At 40.8% G+C, this 17,795-nt stretch overlaps 1 protein-coding gene across 1 annotated transcript in view; it reads right to left on the reverse strand.

The window, feature by feature from the left end:
- MEGF10 (multiple EGF like domains 10) overlaps positions 1-4,183 on the reverse strand; it is a 204,900-nt gene extending 200,717 nt beyond the window's left edge. Inside the window, exon 1 of the mRNA XM_058677551.1 lies at positions 4,062-4,183. The gene's annotated coding sequence lies outside the window, so the exon portion shown is untranslated. The remainder of the gene's footprint in view (positions 1-4,061) is intronic.
- Between the last annotated feature and the right edge of the window lie 13,612 nt (positions 4,184-17,795).

A 17,795-nucleotide genomic window follows, 5' to 3' on the forward strand; every position in this document is an offset into this window, starting at 1 on the left:
TTCATTCTCTCCCTTTGTAATGCTGCCTTTCAAATAGATATTTTTTAAAAAAAAATTAGATTCCGTCCCCAAGTACTCTCTACTTTCTCTTCCATGCACATGGCTGGCTGTGATCTCTACTGTAGATCCCACCAGAGCTGCTGGCTACAGGTCCCTGTGTCCTTACAGCTGCAGCCAGCGTCAGGAAGGAGACTGACAGAGAGCAAAGAACAGCTCACCTCCACAGGGTCACCTCCTCCCATTAATTTCCCAGAAGCCACCATCCCTCCCTGCTCCAACCCGCTCCACTTTGGCCCCCTTCACTTAGACTTCACTGGTCAGAATTAGATCATTTCCTTATCCAATCACAAAGAGCATTTAGCCATAAGTGCCACACAGCAATCAGATCTCTTCACCTCTACTAAATCTGTGTTCTTTGACAGGGAACAAGGTGGAATGGGCTATTGGAGAGGTGGTAACAGGCACCACGATGAAGCTGAAAGACTAGCTTTCCAACCACCTGTCCATTGGCACCACAAAGTCAGATTTCTTATGACAAAAAGCTGCACCCTCCTCATGTCTTGGCTAATGCAATGTGCATTCATCTTTGCAGATAAAACTGTTAGTCATGTGTTGGCATCTGCAAATTAACACTGGCTTCTGGAGAGAAATCCTTGAGAAAACAAAATCACACCACTGCATTTTTCTGAGGCTCAACATCAAAAATTTATCAAGTGTAGAAATGCAGCCTGTTTGACACTGTTAAGATGATTAATATTACAAATAGCTTCTGGAAACAAGGCTCATTTGCCAACCTGAAGAATTGGAAGAGGAAGCAAACGTTTTCCTTGCTGAATGCAGAAGTTAGTTCCTTCACGTGCACTTTCCCTCCCCTGTATCATTTCAATGTCCCTGGCACATTTCCTAAGACTGTCCCCTCCTCCCAAATATTCCACATATGAGGCAAGTGTTGGTTTATTTTGCAGCCACCCTGTCACTGCTGAATAGATGTCCTGCGAAATTCATGCAGGGGAACCCATTGTGTCTCGTGATCCCCACCTGCTTTAATGTATGATGGGCTTAATGCAAGGGTGGCTTGGAAGCTAAGTGCTGCCCACCAGCTCATCATCAGGATCAGGCTAAGTGACAAGCACGGCAGCGCTACCTGCCAGACGTAACTACCTTACATCATGAATATTGGCCAGAGCCTACAGAAGCAGCTGAGCCTTCCAGCTCAGAATGATGGGCCCATAAATCATGAAGGTTTTTGCTCTATTTTCCTACCAGAAGATAAACCCACAGTGCAGGATGTAAGATCTTGTCCTCCTCTAATTTATGACTTAGTACTGCACCTTTCCTGAGGTTGTGGGAAGAGAAGGCTGAGCGGAGGAGGAGCCTTGTCAGTTGGAGGTGGATAATGATGTATTCAGGTCTAGGAGTCACTGGGAACTAAAGCCTCCCAGCATACTCTTATGCTGACACACACAGTCTGTGCCCTTTGCCCAGGATGCTGTGCTATGTGCACTTGAGTCACAGAGGTTGGGTGCTATAGAGTAGAGCCCTAGGAGAGAAGAGGAAGTGTTTCCTTGCTAAGTGTCTCAGCCCCTGTCTTGCTCAACGATAAGAACAATCTCTTCAATTGCTAGAGAACAAACATCGTAAGGTAATGTTCACAGATGATAATGGATTTTCTGGGGACAGAGATTCTAAACATCCAGTTCCAAGCAGGCACAAGTCCTACTGTCAGTAAGGCTTCTGCTGACCCCAACCCTAGCAAATAAATATTACTCTTATGACTGCAATTACAGGGTCTATAATTCAGACATGAGGAAGCCCCTACTTCTCAGAGAGAAAATGCACTCCTCTCTTTTACAGGATTTCAGACATTAGAAGGTTCCCATTACATCCTAGGGAGGCCAGACCCGTTGGAACCCCTGCCAGTTCATCTTATTTCTCATTCTGGGGAACCACATGGTAATTCTATCTCCTTTTCTGCCTTCTGTTCATCTCCATTTCTTCTGGAAGTCTCCCATGAGTCTAAAAAGGGCAACTCCAAATGGGTATATCAAGCTGGCCAGACCCAGGTTCCTTAAATATTCCTCATTGGACCATCTCAGTCCATCCTCTAATGCACAGCCTGCCTGTCACTCTTAAAAATAGTTCATCCAAACATCAACTTAAACACAACTATGACAACCACCATAATGATGCTTATTCTTTCTTGAGCCCTTACAGTGTGTCAAGCACTCTCCTACTCATTTTTACCTTCTCCATCTTATGTCATTCTTATAAGGCCATCATGCAGTGACTGCTTTTATTTGCCAAATTTATGTTTGAAGAATCTAAAACGCAAAGATGTTAAATCAGTACACTTGGAGTCCCATGGAGCAGTCAGGACTGACTGATGCTCTAGTGCCAGAGCTGTCAATTCCTGGCTTTGATGAATATGGCTGCAGATTGAATTCACTCTCCTTGTTCACTCACAAAGACTTTTCCCAAATCTGTATCATCAACCCAAACCTCTCTCCTAAGTCCTTAACATTTATATTCAACTGCGTTATGGAAATCAACCACTTGAACAACTCCTTACTGCTTCAGACTTAGTGGGTCCTAAGTTAAATACAACACCCTTTCTCTCAAGTGTGTTTCTGCTCTCCTGCTTTTGCCCCAAATCAGAAAATGGTTTCAGTGTCATTCATCTCAAGACATGGGCTCAGAAGTCACCATGGCATCCTCCTGCCCATATCCAAACCACTGGCCGCCAAGTCCTTGGTTCTTTTTCTGAGTCTTTTTTATCCCTCTCTACTTGCATCTAAGCCATCACCTTAGATTGCACCCCTCATCTGAATGGCAGGAGGTCACTAGGCATCTAGTATGGTTCCTGTCTGCCTCTTACCTCCTCAAGAGTATAGCTGGCCTGGACCTTCCAAAATGAAAATCCAAATCAGTCATATCTTCACCTAAAACATTTTCATAGTTTCTCATCCCACAGAAGTAACAACTGAGCTCTTTAAGTGGATTGCAAAACCCTCCAGTGCCTATCCAGTTTTCCTTCTCCAATTTCATATTTCATCATTGTCCCCATGCTCTTCATGCCATAGTGTTGATGAACTCCTCACGTTCCTTCAGTGTTTCATTTCATGTTACCTCCTGGCTATTCCTATGCTATTCCTTTTTACTGGACCATGCCTTCCTTTCCCAATGGCGGGAAGACTGGTCCTACTCAACCTTGGGTTTCAGCATGGATGACGTCTTCTGAAGGTAAACTTCCCTGGTAGCTAAAGCAACTCATCTATGGACACCATTTTCATTCTACCATTATGCATGTCTTCTTTTCTTTCTTTTTTTCCATAAAAAAGCAACGATGTCTATCTTGCACTGAATCCTCTTGCACTGAACAAAAAAGAGCATGAAGAGTATTTGTTGAATGAAGGACTGGAACAATGGCAGTTACAACCCTGATAACACAGGGATTCCACTGAGAATCTCCCTTTTATGCACGAGTAACCTTCAGATCATCAGATCTCCGAGACATTTTTGGATATCAATTTCTTGATCTAACATTCTCTATCATATGAGATACCACTATTATTTTCATGATATCTGAAAAACTTGATTAGTAGACCTTTCATTTCTTTATTAAGCAACGACAGAGTCTATTGACATCTTGGAGACAACTGCCACCATTAGCCAGCACCCAGTGAAACACACCAATTCAATGAAGTTCAAATATGCTACTTTTTTCTCATCTTCAAAAATACCATAAGTAAGATGGGTAAGTAACAAAATGAAGTGAAGCTTAAATCCCAATCCCATGAGTGTCCTTTTTTGCTTTTTCTTTTGGCCATCCCACTGACAGATAATACACTGATACTATTTCAGGACAAACTCAAAAGTTTTTTTTTTTTTTATAAAATACCCAGAAGCTCAACTGAAACTTTATTACTTCCCCTGTCAGTGAAGAAATCACAGTGAAGAGCAAGAGGGTGGTGGAGTAAGGATCTAGTAGGAAGATTCCCAGATCTGCTGGAGTTAAGACTTAGATCTGCTTCTGGCAGTGGACAATGAGTGGCCATGCTTACCTGCAAAGTGTGTGTACCATTTGTGACTGCGTAGTCAGCCTTCCTCTTTCCTCCATGAAAAGTGCAACATCCCAGCTCTCTTCCTCTCTTCTCACCTGGCTCTTTGGTCTCCTGATGTTCTCCAATCTGGAATGGAAAAGGTGATGTGGTGAGGATAAGTAAGAACAGCAAAGACTAAAGAGTGAAGGAACCTGGAGAACTAAATACTCCACTAAATCGTGGATGCACTGTGCCATGTCTCAACCCATGGCCCTTACTGGCAGGGAAATTCTAGAGATGATTAATGCCAGTGTGGACTACACCCTCAGAGATCCATGAGACAGACATCACCCATAGCATGGCATTTTGATTGTAGGGGGCATCAAAACATCTAAGACAAAACATACATTTGTTCCTCAACAGTAATCACTGGTGCTTGGAAACATTTTGTAACAAGGCCCTCAAAGGAAACTCAAGGCTGAGTTCCCTAAGAGAGTACATGGAAGGAGATATTGTAACATATATTTCTTTTTTAAGGTTTTTATTGTTATTATTATTTTTTATTATACAGTTTTGTAGGTATGGGGATTCCCCTCTCCCCTCCTCCCACCATCCCCATTTTCCCTTCCATCTTCTCCCTTCATTGTAACATACATTTCTAACTCTCCAGGCTTTGAGAAGAAGATTGTGCCTACACCTTGGTGATCAGACGAGCAGCAAATCATTGCGAGGACCACAGAGCTTGTGCAGATACACAGGTGTCAGGGCAGCAAGGAAAGTTAATGTGACATTGAGGAGGGACCACTGGGCATCTCATGGTTGGAAGTTTTCACCGTATAAACTCAGCAACCAAAAAATTAAAGTGAATTTAAACGCACAAGCTTGAAGGCAGGGGCACATGACAGTGATCTGCTTGTGGCTGATACCCCTAGATGCCTTCCCAGACGCACTCTCCCTACTTACTTGTGGAATTATCTGGCTCTTTCCTGAGCAAGAAGCATGGTTATACTGACAGAAGATGTTTCCCAGTCTCCTCTTTGAGTCTCCTTTATAGCAATCTGGATTAAAGGAAGCCAGGCCAGTTAACTGAAGCCTCACACCCATAAGTGGCTCCATGTATATGCTTCAAACCTTTTCTTCAAAGGAGATTTTGCACATTTTCATGGTGTTTCTGGTACCAATAGCATTGATTTGTCTGGTGTAACCAAAATGTGGTATATACATAGAAAATTGTTTTGGCAAATTTTAATATGCCAAGAACTTCAAACAAAAGCGACTCAGAATTCAAGGGTGGCTTTGTTTCCTGCTGTTGCTCTACTACCAGTAAAGCTGCCAGAGCCTGTTGTGAAGCTTGCATAGATATCCATTTCTCCCAACTGTCCCCAGAATGGGGTCCTCAACACAGAGACCTGAAGAGTACATTTTTAATTATTTTAATCTCATACATTTGAGATAGGCATGTCATGCAGCAGTTAACGATGCCATCTGGAATGCCCACATCTGTATCAGAGTCCCTAAGGTTTTGGCTCTGCTTCTGAATCCAGTTTCCTGCTAGTGTACACCTTAGCAGGTAGAAGTGATACCTGCCACCCCAATGGGAGAACCCCAGATTGAGTTCCTGGTTCCTGGCTTTAGCTTGGCCCAGATTTAGGTATGGTAGTCATTTGAGAAGAAAATCGGCAAGATAGGATGTCTCTCTCTTATTGGTGCCCCTCCCCCCCCAAGATAAAATAGCTGATAGTTCCACTGATTTGCACTTAACCCTAATTTTTAATCAGGTCAATTTTTGTATTACCCTACCAGCTACAGGGCAAATATCAACTACAGTCAGTGCCTATCTAGGACTCACAAAACAAACAGAGCCAGTTCCTCTCCATCCTCTTGAGAATTTGAGAACAACACTGTGTGGGTTCCTGGTCTCAGCTATTCCACCACGTCCTGGGAAATGAGACTGGAGATCAGTCTCAAAGGGATTTGTAGGAAAACCATTGGGTATCATCTTTAATGAAGCAAGATCAGTCCTTGCTCAACGTCACCCCAACACTGCCCAGGGTACCCTAATATCCCACACAGCAGAAGTTAAATTTTTCATTTTCAAATCAGAACATAAGTTGTTTCAATTCAAATAGAGTAAAGAAAACTCATGTGCCATACCAGAGCCTCTCTGATGATAGGGTACAGAGCTGGTCTCCCCACAGTGAATCTCAATCTTTTCCTGCTTTTCTCAGGGCTGCTTTTCTATAAAAGTACACCATCTTATCATTTTTAAAGGGTTTTCTGAACCAAAATAGGTACACTTCTGAATCTGAAAAAAGATAGTAATATAATATTATTCCTAAAGAATAAATGTTTAATACCACCACTCTCTCAACTCTCCATATTGGAGCTTCATGAACTTAATTTTTTTTTAATTGGGAAGTTATGAAGTAATTAATATTTCTTCTGTGCTTTATAATTTTTACTTAACAGCAAATAATTTCCCTGTAGCTCCTAGTAATTTTCATCTAATGTGCAGTGTGGTCAGAAATTCTGGCTACCATAAGCTCATCTTGCCTGCTTTAGAAGGATTCAATATTATTTATCTGGGGAAAATAATTCAAAAATACCAAGCAGGCACTGGCTGGCCATGTGTTCAATTCATTCGGACTGACAGTGATGATGTCCTGAATTACTGATGTTATTTACATGTAAGTCGTTGGGTGCATAGAAGTTGTTGGATACCTCATTCTGTGATACAAACTTTTGTTCTAATTTCTGTTAGTGAATTTCCTCCCAACTCTTTTCACATATAAAGCCATCATGGTCATCAACTAATTCACTATAGCATTTCCTGAAGTATTACCAACATGGCTTCACGAATTTAGAAAAGTCACATAACTCATAGCTCATGAAAATTTAAAGCTCAAGTGACCACTAGAGTTGAGTTTCTTTTAGAATTGTTTCACAAAACTAGTGCAAAACATTATGTTTCAAACTAAAGAGAATAATATTTGTAAAGTTCTCATGCTCCACCGTGGACATTAAAACCTCAATAGAAGGATATATTAGGAGTCTTTGTTGATGTTATTGTTGGATGAGTTAAAAAACTCAAGAACATTTGTAGGCCTCTCAACATACTGCCTTCATTTGTACAGTATTTTCATTGTACAGTTTCCTGCAATATACTGTGAGCTTATGATGAAGCTCATTCACTTTCAAGATATTTATTTTTATTTCTTAAATGGCAGAGCTAGAGAAAAGATATGGAGAGAGAGAAGGAGGGAGGGAAGGAAGGAGAAAAGAGATATTTTTTCTCCTCTAGTTCACTCCCCAAATGGTCACAAAGGCCAGGCCTAGAACAGGATGAAGTCAGGAACTTCACCCAGGTCTCCAAAGTGGGTGACAGGGGCCTAAGGATTTGGACCATCTTTCATTTCTTTCCCAGATCTGTTAGCAGGGTGCTGGATTGAAAGTGAAACACCTGGAACTCCAACAGGTTCCCACATGGGATGCAGGATTTCAGGCAGTAGCACTATGCCACAGCACCAGCTCCTCAAACTCTTTCTTTCAAAGAACATGTTGGACACAGCATATGACTTCACCACAGAATTCTGTCATTTGCAGTCCCTGAAAAAAATTACCACATACTGCCATGTCTAATAGCCTCTTAAAGTAAACTTAAGGTTCATTCACAGAAGTACTTACGCTGCATATAAATTCTCAGTTCTTTCTCAAAGAAAAAAGTTGAAAAAAATTAAAAATTGGAAAATAGTCCAAGCATAATTGGAGGAGATTGGTCTAAAAGAATGGTCAAGGGCACAAGGAGACAATGTGAAAGTAGGAATCTCATCAATGTGCTTCTATGTCCATGGGGCAGCATCCATCCCAAGCAATCTGTCTGGTTTCAGTTTTTGTTCTGCCTTTTTATGAGCATAGCCATGCTCCGGGCCCACAGAATGAGTGATTAGGGAGGGGTCAAGTGGAGACATGCTGCCAAGCCCTGCAAATGAGTATGTCATGAACGTCCACGCTGGCTGCTTTCCAGATGCTTTCAAAGATATGAAGGACACTCCTTGAATGACCAGCTTTTAACCTTGCAGCTGGTCATTTATTTTTCCGATTAGGACATGACGCTGTCTCAGCGTTCAGGTACTTGTTCACGAGAGGCAATAATGGTTTCTTTGTTTACCAAGCTCCAAACCACACCACATATTGCTGGCTTGTTATTGTGATCCTGTTTCTGGGTGCCAAGTTAACATGGACGTTCATTTTCGATCTCTCTTTTGTTGTGCTAGAAAGAATCACAGAATGTTTAAAGTCCAGCATTTACCAAGTAAAATAAAAACCACACGTCTGTTTTGAGAAAGCAAACTGGACTCAGGGAGTACCAAAACACAGAGCTAACCCTACTAGGCAAAATGTACTTTCCAAAGTGAAACCAGGGGGAGGGAAACCCTGGTACATTGTGCGCATCAGAACTGTTTCCTTATTAGCTAGTGAATCCCTAATGAACACACAGTGTTCCTCTATAGCCTGCATCTCATTTGTTGTATTTATAATTTACTTAATTCCAATCCCTTCACGCCCATCCCATCCCCCAGCCCCACAAAGTGGACTTTAGGAAAATCAGGGATTTCAGCACAAACCCCGATGGTGTATATTTTTACAATTGTGCAAAGATCCTTTTATTACAGTAAGCCCTGAATTAATTGTTTCATTCTCTCGATGGGAGAAAACCATGAATGCTAAGCCTACAGCGATGGCGTAATATGGTAAATCAGCTTAATGATGTGTAAATAAAACTATATAATGAAAAAAAGGCTTGTTTTCCTGGATTCAAAAGGAGAGAGCAAAAACAATGCTGGCTGCTTCAGGGAGGCTGAAAAATCTATACCGTGCAGTTCTGGAATTTTTGTTTTCAAAGCCTTAAAACAACAACAGAAAACTGAAGTATCTTGGACAAAAGGCAGTCTCCTGAAAAACCCACTGGGAGTTGGAGCCAGCTAGGTTTCATAAGGATGCATTTTCTCCAGAAGTCAAAAGTTTAAAATGCCCCAAAGAACAAACTTTGGCTTGAAGGGGTAGGCTGGGAGATAGGGATGGGGGGAAAGGGGAAGGATCCTTTCTCCAGGTCAATAGGAAATCTCAAAGTTCACTACATTTGTCCTAACAACTATATCCAAATGAAGACTTTGTTATTCTTCCAAATAGGCATCCAAAACATAGTTTTACCCATTATTCTCACCATAGCTGGCTTGTGTGTGTCAGAGAGCAGGTGGGATTCTATCTCACAGCAGAGAATTCTCAGCCAAGTTTGATGGGCTGGGCTGGGGATAGAACAGAGGCTTCCCAGAACATGCCCCAGTCCCAGTTTGCTCCTCGAATGTCCCATCTTCATAAGTCATCACCCACCTGGGCCAGCAAAGTGACGCAACCAACAAGGTTATGGATCAAGCTACTCTAGATGCCCAATAGCTGCAAACAAAGTATTTGTTTGCAGGGAAGCACGTATCAGCAAGCTTCAAACATTGTCTTTCTTGAATATAAAAATAATCAAGCCTTAAATCAGCGAACCATATGCCTCTTTCTCATTCTATTTCCCCCCCAAACTAATCATAATGTTAGGTTGTATGCATATGCCACCTTCTTTTTTTCTCTGAAAACATCAGAACAAGATCCCTACACTCTGCACCTGGCTCTTTTCACTCGCACCTTGAGGACTCTCCATTTTACACACAGACAGCCTTGGCTTTGTTCTTTCTCATAGCAGCATGACTCCATTGGGTATATTGTCATCCAGTTGTTTCCAATGTTTTTCCCATCAAACACTGCGACACATAACCTTGTCCTCTTATCAGTATGGATGTAGCCATTCTGAGGAAGCCTTTTTCTTGTTATTAAGTTCTGCAATCTATATTCCTGCCATCCTGTTATCCATCACTTGCAGAAGACACCTGAATCCCTTAGTAAGTAAAAGCACCTCATGGGGTTCCCTGTGCCCTTTTAGCTTCATTTCCTACCATTCCCACGTGCTACTCAGGCTGAAGTCACTGCTAAAATGCTGACTTGTTCATGCTTCCATGCCTTGAACATTGTTTATCTTGATTCCTTCTGGGAACTTGTTGGTTGTGCTAGAGGTGACGTTGAGGTCCTTTAAGAAGGACCTGTAGCTCTGAGTCATGGTCGTCCAGGGAAACCATAGTTAACTGCTTGCTGCCCACTCAGTTTCTACCTGTGTATCCCAACTAAAATTGACCCCGGGCACTGCAATAAATACAACTACAGCTTTTTGTGAGCAAGAGCTGACTTGCTCTTGCCATCTGCCTTCTACTCCATGCATGGATCTCTGACTTGGTTTGCCACCACTCTGGAATTCACAAACTGCCACAAGCAAACTACAAGGCACAGAAAAGAACAGATAAGTTCTTTCCTGAGGGCAGTCTGACTCTGACTGGGTAAGCTGGCTCTAATCAAAGATCTGGGTTCACTCTGCTGTGTAAAAGTCAGTGTGCTGGCCCACTCCAGTCTGGCTTCTATTAGGTGTTCCCAGTCTCACCTGTCAGCAGCATTCCTTCCTCCAGAGCCTCATGGCATTACTCTAGTGCATTTCAACATCACAGTTTCTACATTCGAACATACGATGATGCTGTCCAGTTAGTGAAATGCTTTTTACTTCCCTACAAAGGCACTGACACAGAAATCAACATCTGCTCATTAAAGATACATTCAAACACAGGCCACAGAAATATGCTCATAGCGTTTCATAGCTGTAATAAAATATCCAAGGGAGCCTAACTTAATAAAGTGAAGAGGTTTATTTGATTTCTGGAAATGGTGTTCTTGCTGGCACAGTTCTGAGCTGACACCAAGTTTGCACAGCAACAGGGATAGGGAGCACACATGACTGTCTCCATCACTATTTGCTTATAAAGTCACCAAAGCTCAGTCATGAGGGCCACACTCCAAGTGACTTAATCTATTCTAATCTCTTGCTAAGGGTCTTACTTGTAGACACGATAAGTTACCAGTGTCTTAGAATCATATAAATAAAACTATTTGAGTTGGAGAGGGAGGGACAAGCCATAGTCCTATATGTCCTAGCAACATCTAAGACCATTGGGTGTCGCAGAAAAATCAAACATGACTAGCTAACTGGTACACCAGCCATTCACTGACGCTGATGGTGTAGCTGAAACTCATATGATGTGCCCATCATAAGCAGAGAGATCTTTAATCAATGCCATTTTAAAGGAATATTGAATCTGATTTCTCCCTGCCCTGTATAAACATTTACCCGGAAGGTAGGGGGTAGAATCTCCAATACAAAAGAGTCACTCCAGTGGGCAATTGGAAGGGCAGGGAAGGTCAACCAGGAAACAGTGCTTTAAAACAGCCCCTCACCAGATCAACTGTGGGATTTATCCCCTTGCAGTTATGCATTGTCTAAAAGAGCAATATTAAAATAGAACTATGTTTCTTGGCAGGGGCAGTGATACATTACATTAACACAAAGAGAAAAGCCTCTACATCTGCATTTGGCAATTAGTACTCTGCTCTCAAATATTGGAAAGAAGATTTTTTTTGAAAGTAAGGAAGACATGAACCACTCTAAGAAATAGACTGCTGCCGAAGAAGACTATTAATTATATGCTATTATATGAAAAAAAGATTATAAAAGAACTGTATCATGTGATCCCATTTTTGTCAGTGGAAAATAATATGTAAATCTAAGCCCCTTTTACCTCCCATAAAGACTGGCACAGGCTCCACACTAGTGATAGTGTTCACAGCTAAGTGGTGGAAGGTGGGTAATTTTAAAATCTTTTTACTTACTTTTCCTGTTTTAATTTTTAATGAAACATGCATTTCTATAATAAGCAAATATCCATAAAATTTATAATTACATGTATATATTCATGTACTTTACCGTATGTGTCTTTTTAAGAGTCAGGTTTCTCTACTTCTAGACTTAATTAAAGCACACTCTCAATAGAGATGAGCATTTAATGTGAAAGAAAATGAATAGATGGGATTTGAAAGGGAGAAGGATGCATGGTACGGATACTTTATCTCCTGAGAGCTGAACTCCATGGCCTAAGGGAATTTTTTTTTTCTCTCTGTGCCAAATGAGATTCAGAGTAGGTGGAATGAGCAGAAAAGGCTCTGGGAGTAGTTCAGGCACGATGGCACACCTTGCATAATTTCCAGAGAGGTTCATGGAAGCGGCAAGATTCAAACAAATTGCCTTCCTGGGTATTGATTGTAGAGGAGAAGCTTCCTGGTACACAGGCATGGCAACACATGGGTATTTGGCGCTTTTTTTTTTTGCACCTGTTTTTACTCTCTTAGCACATTGCTAAGTGTGTGATGCATGCTTGTTCACCACTCGTGCAAGGCTGTGTAATAGACCACTAGGGTGTCTTCATCTCACTTCCCTGAAACGTCATGCCTGCTGACCAGCAACTCCTCATTTCCCCTCTGCACACAAACCCTGACAACCACTCTTCTCTCATTTTATGAACTTCATTCTTTCAGATGCTTCATTTGATAACTTATCTTTTTGCAACAAGCCCTCATGTAGGAGAGTGTCCTAAAAGGCAGTCCTGTTATTGCACATTGCAGAATTTCCTTTTTTTTTTCAAGACTGACTATTCCATCATAGGAATATATCACTTCCATAGCCATTTGCCAGGGAACATTTAGGTTGTCTCCACGTTTTGGTTGTGAACAGTACAGGAGTGAACATGAAAGTACAGACAGGTACCTCTTTGACATCATGACTGCAATTCTTTGTGGATACTCAGAAGTGGAATTCCTGCATCATGTGGTGATTCAATTTATAACTTTGTTCAAGATTCTCCACTGTATTTTTGATGGCATTGTGGCATTTTGCATTCCAACAGATAGTATGCAACTATTTCTCTACATCCTCAAACATTTGTGATTTTTTTAAAATGCTTGTCATCCTGACAGATGCGACCTGCTGTCTTACTGTGGTTTTGACTTGGATTTCTCTAATGATTAGGGACATTTAGCATTTTTTCTTATAACTACTGATTATGTGTGTATACACACACACACACACACACACACACACTTTGGAGAAACATCTATTCATAGCCTTATCTCATTTTTTATTGGGTTACTGGGTTTTGTGCTATTGAGCTGTAAAAGTTCATTATCTTTTTTTCTGGTGATTAGTAACTCATCAGATACAGCCAAATGTTTTCTACTCCTCCACAGGCTGTTTACTCTGCCAGTTGTTTCCATTGTCATACAGAAGCTTTTCATTTGATGAAGTAGTGCTTGCTTATTTTTGTTTTTGTTGCTTGTGCCTTTTAGTACCACATACAGGAAATCAACATCTAAACTAAATGTCACAGTACATTGCCTTCAAGGTTTTAGAGTTTGGGTCTTACATGTATTCTTCAAACATCTGGAGGGTTTTGTTTTGTTTTTTGGGTTTTTTTGGCATGTGTGTAGTCCATAAGAGAGCAGTCTAATTCACACTTTGACATGCGGATAACCAGTTTTCTTAGTGTCACATATTGTGTATTCCTTTTATCCTGTCACATAGCAGTTGTCAGCAAATGTGCAAATTTACTTCTTAGGTCTATGTTCTCTTCCATGGGCCTATACATCTGTCTTTATGCCAGAACCACACCATTTGGCCACTGTAGTTTTGCAATATATTTGAAATGATGAAACATGATGCTTCTAGTTTTGCTCTATCTCAGGAAAAATTTGACTATTTTTGGTATTTCACAGTTCTACATGAACTATAGAGGTTTTTTTTCTCCCATTTCATTATAAAAGGTCATTGGATTCTGATAAGGGTTGCAGTGAATCTGTTAGATCAGCAGGCATATTATAGACATTTAAACATTACTGAGTCTTCCAAAATCAGTTGTCTTTCTATCTGGCTGCGTCCTATTTAAAATTTTCCATCAGTGTTTTGTAGTTTTGAGTATACAAGTTTCTTTTTAAAAAGATTTATTTATTTACTTTGAAAGTTAGAGTTACAGATAAAGAGAAGGAGAGAGAGAGAACAATCTTTCATTTCCTGATTCACACCCCCTCAGATCACCACACCACAATAGCCAGCTCTGGGCCAGGAGTGCCGACATGCGTCTGGAGCTTCATCTGGATCTCCCGAGTGGGTGGTAGGGGCTAAAATACGTGGGCTACCTTTTGCTGCTTTTCCTGGGCTAGTAGCAGGGAACTGGGTCAGAAGTGGAGCAGCCAGGACACGAAACAGCATCCATACGGGATGTCAGCATTGCAGGCTCTAGCTTCGCCTACTGCAGCACAGTGCCAGCCCTTCAGAGTCTTTTATAGCCTACTTTATTCCTAAGTATTTCACCTTTATTTTTTCATGGTGGTATTATAGATGTAAATGCTTTCTTAATTTCTTATTTTTTTCCTTTGTGTACGAAACAATGGATTTGTGTATGTTCATTTTGTAGGCTCGAACTTCACAAAGTGAAATCTTCTAAATACGTAGACAGAATTTGCAAACAGGGTTAATTATTCATATTTGGGCTTTCTTGCCTTGTTCCTTATCATGAAAAAAGCTTTCCTTTTTCTCCATGGGATTTTCATGTGTGCCCTTTATTATATTGAAGTACCCTCTGTTCCCAGTTAAACAAGAGTTTATAAATTGAAAGGGTGTTAAAGTTAGTCAAATACTTTTTCTGCATATACCGTGAGGATCCTATGATATTTGTCCTTTATTAATGTGGTCTGTCACAATCATTGATTTTCATAAGCAGAATCATTTTTGCATTCCACAGATAAATTCCGCTTGTTCACAGCATCTGATTCTTCCGGCGTGCTCTTGGTTTGCCAGTATTTCACTGAGTTGTTTTTTACATCTGTGCTTCTCAAGAATATTGGCTTGTAGTTTCTTCTATATAGTTTTTGTTTGGCTTTTGTATCAGGTACTTCTAGACTCATATGACAGATCAGAAGGATTCCCTCCACAAACATTTGAAAACAGTTTGAAATGGGTTAGCATGAATTCTTTAATTGTTGGTGGAATTCACTATCAAATTCCAACCCTGGGCCTTTTTTTTTTTTTCCTGAGAAACAACTTGGTTCTGCAAGATCTCAGAAAACAGACAGACAACAGGGCCAGCAGAATGGCAGAACTGGCGAATCTTCCACTTCTAAGTCCCTGCTGCTCCACTTCTGATCCAGCTCCCTGTTTGTGGCCTAGAAGAGCAGTGGTGGACGGCTGAAGTGTTTGGGACCCTGCACCTGCATGGAAACCTAGAAGAAGTTCCTGGCTTTAGATTGGCTCAGCTGTGGCCAATACTGCAGCCATTTAGGGAGTGCACAAGCGGATAGAAATCTTGCTATCTGTGTCTCCTTCTCTCTGTAAATCTGCCTTTCCAATGAAAATAAGTAAATCTCGAAACAAAGAAAAGAAAGAAAAAGAGAGGAAGGAAGGAAGGAGAAAAGAAAGAAAGAAAAAGAGAGAGAGGAAGGAAGGAAGGAGAAAAGAAGGGAGGAAAGGAAAAAAAGATAATGAATGCAAGATAGTAGGGGATACTGGCATTGTGGCACAGCCTGTCAGGACACACACTGGACATGCCATATGGGGACATGCCATATAGAGACATTGATTTGATCTGGTTTCTGGGTGCTGGCTTTGGGCTAGCCTGGTCTCAACTACTGTGAGTATCTGGTTGGGAGAAGCCTCTTTTAGTCATTCCACCTATCCAATAAAAGATAAGCAAATTGCATCTATCTTTCAAAGAAATCTAGAAAGTGAGGCAGGTGCATTCTGTTTCCACACTGCCTCCTGATCACCCAGAGGTGACCCTTCGATTTTCTGCGGGTGTTAACAGGAGGGACACAGGAGGCAGAGAGACCAGCCACACTTTGTGAAATACTGCTTTGAGCCATCCAGGAGACAGCGACAGGGGAAAGGTCTCCCTCCTGGCACATGTTGTAGGAACAGATGGGGTGAGGCGCTGGGTTGTAGTTGTGTGTAAAGTACAACCTGCAGGGAAATCTTTAGCATGTCATGTGGTTGGAGACTTTGGAACAGAATGAACCAGGTTCCCGATTTTTGTGTTTTTCCCCCCTTTCTCTGTCATCACCTGATGAGGTTCTGGGAGAACTGGACCTCAAAAAATGTGTCCCAAGGGGGTGAACTTGAACTGGCAGCCATTAGGGATACCAGTGTCACAGGCAGCAAGCAGCTCAACACACTATGCCAAGCACCAGCCCCTCTTCATTTCTTATCCTAAGACTTTGTTTAAATTTTATCTGTTCAAAAACCCTACTCTTATTGATATTTTTCTATTTTATTTATTTCTAATTTTGTCTTTATTTCCTTCCTTGTGCTAAGTTTAGGTTTGGTTTTTTGTTCTTTTGCTAGCTATTTAAATATAGATTAGGTTGTGTATTTGAGATATTCCTTCATTTTAATGTAGACATCTATCCCTAAATCTTTCTGTATATACTGCCTTTGCTACATCTCTGTGTTTTGATGTTTTCATTTTTATTTGTCTCAACATGTTTTTTCAATTTTCTTAAATTTATTTTTTCCATTTTTCAAGTTTCTTTTTGGCTCAGTGGTTGCTCAAAAATGAGTTGTTCTTTTCCACATATATGTGAATTTTGCAGATCTCCTGGAATATCTTATCTGCCATCATGGTCAGGAAAGACATTTGTATTTAATATGTGATGTACCCTAAAGAAAGCATCGTGTTGTGTTGAGTAGACTGTTGTTTAAGTGCTTGTTAGACACTGTGCGCCTGCAGTGTTGCTCATATCCTCATTTTCCTATCTGATTTTGTGTCTGGGTGTTCTTTCTGTTAGTCGAAGTAGGCTTGTTGTTAAGTCTCCCACTATTATTGTATTGCAGTCACTTCTGCCTTTAGTTTGCTTTACATATTTAGATGTCTGATGTAGAGATGCATGTTTATATATGTTTATTCCTAGTGAACTGATCATTTTGTATTTAACACCCTTCTTTGTCTCTTGGGACAGTTTTTTTTTTTTTACTTAAATTCTGTTTTGTTGAATTAAGTATAGTCACATTGTTTCTAGATTGCCTGAAAATCATCTTTCTATCCCTTCACTTTCAGCATTTATGTGCCCTTAAATCTCCACTGAGTGTTTGATGCTAGTGATCTAGTGCAGCAGATAAAGCCGCCTCCTGTGATGCTGGCATCCCATACAGACACTGGTTCATGTCCTGGTCCCCCTACTTCCAATCCTGCTAATGATCTGAAAAAGCAGCAGAAGGTGGCACAAGTTTTTGGGTCCCTGCCATCCATGTGGGAGACCTTACATAAGCTCCTTACTACTGATTTCTGCCTGCACCAGCCCTGGCCGTTGTGGTTACCTGGGGAGTGAACCAGCAAATGGAAGCTCTCTCTCTCTTCGTAACTCTGTCAAATAAATAATAAATCTTTTTTAAAAACCAACCGAGTGTTTATACACAGCATAGATCTGGTGACATTTTATAATCCATTCAGTCAGTCTATGTATTTGATCTGGAAGTTTAATCCATTTGTATTTAGAATCATTATTGATAGGGAAGGATTTTTCTTTATATAAATATCTTTGTTAGCCTTATAACCTTTTTGTCTATCTTTCCCTGTCGTCTTTTCTTGTGTTTTGCTCATTTTTTGGTATTGCTATGTTTTGATTCCTTTTTCTTTCCCTTCTGTGCAATTCTTATAAGAATTCTATGTATGTTTACATGTATGTGGCCACATTGGGGCCTATGTAAAACATCTTAATGGAATCTATAATGCT

The sequence above is a fragment of the Ochotona princeps genome, chromosome 19 (genome assembly GCF_030435755.1).
Source record: "Ochotona princeps isolate mOchPri1 chromosome 19, mOchPri1.hap1, whole genome shotgun sequence".
Lineage (NCBI taxonomy): Eukaryota > Metazoa > Chordata > Mammalia > Lagomorpha > Ochotonidae > Ochotona > Ochotona princeps.